This window comes from Cynara cardunculus (assembly GCF_001531365.2).
Source record: "Cynara cardunculus var. scolymus isolate 2C chromosome LG 4, CcrdV1, whole genome shotgun sequence".
NCBI lineage: Eukaryota > Viridiplantae > Streptophyta > Magnoliopsida > Asterales > Asteraceae > Cynara > Cynara cardunculus.
In genome coordinates, this window is record NC_037531.1 from 7,200,751 (window position 1) to 7,204,939 (window position 4,189).

Here is a 4,189-nt window from a genome sequence, read left to right on the forward strand (position 1 = left end):
ACTAAGCAAACCCAATGAATCAGAGTTGGCTCATTTATTTGAAGACATCTTTGAAGAAGAAGAAGTCTCTGGAAAAGCACCCAATAAAGAACCTTCTTCCAGAGCCGATGAAGCACATGAAGTCTCCAATGCTGAAAGGTACAACTCTTTCTCAAACTCATGTTACTTCACCATCTACTTCTCCTATGTCTTCAGAACCAGAGCATCACTCTGGAGATGATCTCTTTGAGGGGAAGCAAGCAGTTCCATTAGCCGATGAAGAACTGCATCATGTTGCTCCAGAACCTCAATCTTGCACCAAGTGGACAAAAGACCATCCTCATCACCAAATCATTGGTAATCCATCATCCGGTGTCAAGACAAGATCTACTACTGCCAATGAATGCCTCTTCTCCAACTTTCTGAGTATGATCGAACCAAATAAAATTTCTGAAGCTCTACAAGATCCAAACTGGATAGACGCCATGCAAGAGGAGCTACTCCAGTTTGAGAGAAACAAAGTATGGTCCCTCATGCCTCTACCCAAAGGGAAAACGGCTATTGGGACCAAATGGGTCTTTAGAAACAAGAAGGATGAAGATGGAATAGTTGTAAGGAACAAAGTCAGGCTTGTTGCCAAGGGCTACTTCCAAGAAGAAGGGATTGACTACGATCAAACATTTGCTCCCGTTGCCAGACTTGAAGCCATCAAAATATTCCTTGCTTATGCAGCACACAAAGGTTTCAAGGTCTATCAGATGGATATCAAGTCTATCTTCTTCAATGGAAAACTTCAAGAGGAAGTATATGTGCAGCAGCCCCCAGGGTTCGAAAATCCAAAGCATCCATACTATGTCTATTTTCTAGACAAAGCCCTCTATGGACTGAAGCAAGCACCAATGGCCTGGTATGATACACTCTCTACCTTTCTCATTGCCAATGGATTCGAAAAATGTACCATCAACACAACTCTCTTTATCAAGAAGCACAAAGGAGATATTTTACTTGTGCAAATATATGTGGACGACATCATATTTGGTTCTACCAATGCTAAATTTTGCAAAAAATTCTCAGAGCTGATGAAAAGAAAATTTGAGATGAGTATGATGGGAGAACTCAGTTTCTTTCTTGGTCTTCAAATAAAACAAACTTTAGAAGGAATTTTCATTAATCAATCCAAATATGTGACTGACCTTCTAAAGAAAGTACTCTCTCTCAAATTTATCATCGATGAGAACACCAATGGCTACAGGAGCTAAGTTATTTGCTGATCCATCAGGCAAATTTGTAGATGTAACAACCTACAGAGGCATGATTGGATCACTGATGTATCTAACAGCTAGTAGGCCAGATATTATGTTTGCTACATGTCTTTGTGCAAGATATCAAGCTAATCCTAAGGAATCTCATCTCTCTGCAGTCAAGAGGATCTTTAGATACCTTAAGGGAACCCCTTCATTGGGTCTCTGGAATCCAAAGAACTCTAGCTTTGATCTCATACCCTATACAGATGCAGATTGATAAATATCAACTTAGTTGATGTTTTCCATCAAATTTTAGTAGTTCTCGGTTACTTTAAATCTCAAAAAAATCCAAATATCAAGTATTTTTTTTTAAACTTATCTTGCTTAAAAATATGATAAATATAAAATAAGATCGTAAGTACCCAGTTTTAGTGCTGAATATTTGGGTTAAATTGCTTTATTGCAGGAATGATGCTGTAGGATGTGTTGCAGCACCTTGGAATTCAATTTTTGAGGCAACCGCCTTTCTTGATCAAGTGAGGCAAGTGGAATTAGAAATGGACGATGAAGAAGAATCTTCATTATCTCCTTGAAGCGTAGCCATGGATGGGTTTTGTAAGTTGCAACCCTCCTTCCTTGTATATAAATAACTGATGCTTTAGTTATAAAAAATGCCAAGCTTCATATATTTTGAGGGTGGCTCCAGCAGCATCCATCTTTCCTTCTCTTGCTCCATCCACACACACACAAATATATATATATATATATATATATGTTTCTTTCTCTAATTTCAATTAAAAAATAATTTTTGTTTCTGTTATTTATTTCATCGTATCTCGTCTTTTATATTATCGTCGTAATATTATTGTCATATATTTTTTGTCATCTTTTATTTTACCGCAACTTAAATTCCTGTCGTAATTTATCGTAAGTTAATTATTTATAAGCTTTTAAGTAGTCATCGTAATTTCCTTTAGATTATCGTTACCATGTTTAATAATCGTCGTAATTTGTTTTATATTTCTCGTAACTTACATTCGTTTTTTATTTTAATTCTTCGTAGTTTTTAGTCTACGGTTATTTTAAATTTTAGTTGTCGTAAAACTTTCTTCTTATGCAAAAAAAAAATTCTCGTTTTTAAAATAGATATGCAAGGATCCCGAACGATGATAGGATGACAACCTTAGCTTGGGTGTAGGGTAACGTTAAGACGAAAGATCGAATTTGATGATAGAAATTTGTTAAATATTAACAAATCTTTCCAACCATTTATTCAAGGTTATATTGATAAAAATTACATCTCTCTTGACAAGTTGATTTTTACATAAAGATGTTAACAGTTTGATGGACTTAGAGATAAGCCATCTCGAACACATCAACTTGAATAATACGGAAGTATACTCAAGAGAGTTACTTAGAATCAAGGAGACTTGTTTCATTTCGTACAGCTTATACAAGGGATAGATTGTGCCATTGTCGAAACTAATTTTATTTTGAAACATTAGAATCAGTCCTTGGATAAGCGCCCTTCTCAACCTTGAGAGAGTGCCTTACACAAGCTGATGGTTGGTTAAAGATAAGTTATTATCTATAAAATTTTATCTGATTTATTTATCCAAAAATCTTAATTGATCCTACATGCTTGCTTTCTTTTAGATTAATTATTTGTATCATTTAGTTTTAAAGTTACCAAACCAAAAACAATTCTTCGAACTCGTCATCTGAATTCTAATCTTTTTCTGGACTTTATCTAAAACTTTTAATACCTTTTTCCCTGTGGATCGATATTCGGTATTTTACCCTTTTTATTACTTGTGAAAGATGACAGTGGGTTGACACGTATATACTTGCATGGGTCTTCAATTGCACACAGTCTGAGAGATTTTATCTTTGTATAAAACTCGCAACAAGTTTTTAGCGCCGTTGTCGGGGAATAAGGCAAAGCTAAAAGTTTTAATAAGTAAATTAAAAATTTTGATTTTTCTACCATCTTGTCACTAGTTTTTGTATGGTGCATGTCAAGGCTACCACACGGGGAGATTTTTGAATTTGATCCTGACATTGAAAAGACTTTAAGACAAAGAAGAAGAGCGTAAAAAGCATTAACTGCTTTAACCTCTTCCAAAATGGTTGAACTAGTTGAAGATCAACCTCCCCTAACTGACGCTGAAAAAATCATCAAACTTGCAAATTCCAAAGATGGAAGAATTATGGACTATGTCGTTCCTGTTTTTGATCAATCAAACTCAGGAATAGCTAGACCAAAAATGGATGCCCTTCATTTTGAGCTAAAACCAGTGATGCTTAATATGCTGCAAACCAATGGCCAGTTCAGTGGTTTGCCATTTGAGGATCCACATTTGCACTTAAAATCTTTTATGGAAGTAACTGACACTTTCCGACTCATTGGAGTACCTGAAGATGCTTTAAGGCTTATATTATTTCCTATTTCTTTAAGGGATAGGGCAAAGTCTTGGTTTAATTCATTGCCAAACAAATCAGTTGAGTCTTAGAACAGCATGGCACGCGGAAAAAGAAAAGTTAAAAAAATATTTTCCAACAACTCGGAACGCGAAGTCCAAAAACGAAATTTGTCTTTTTAAACAAATGGACGATGAGGCAGTTCCCGATGCTTGGGAAAGATTTAAAGAGCTTTTTAGAAAATGCTCTCACCATGGCATTCCCTACTGTATACAACTTGAGACGTTTTACAATGGTTTAAATACCACTGCAAGACAAATGCTCGATGCCACTGCAGGAGGAGCTTTCACCGCCAGTAGTTACAATTATGGGAAAGATTTCCATCAACAATGGTCATTGGGCCGATCCACGTACACTAGTACCTCGCAAGACAGCTGGAATTCATGATGTAGATGCTTTTACAGCATTAACGGCATAGATGACTGCGATGACCAATTTATTAAAAAATTTAACTGTTATAACCCGGTTTCAGACAATCTGGGTTA

At 35.8% G+C, this 4,189-nt stretch overlaps 1 non-coding gene across 1 annotated transcript; it reads right to left on the reverse strand.

The window, feature by feature from the left end:
• Positions 1–3,797: 3,797 nt before the first annotated feature.
• Positions 3,798–3,904, reverse strand: LOC112511902. The gene has a single exon (XR_003069155.1). It is a non-coding gene; the product is annotated as a small nucleolar RNA R71 (small nucleolar RNA).
• Positions 3,905–4,189: the final 285 nt, after the last annotated feature.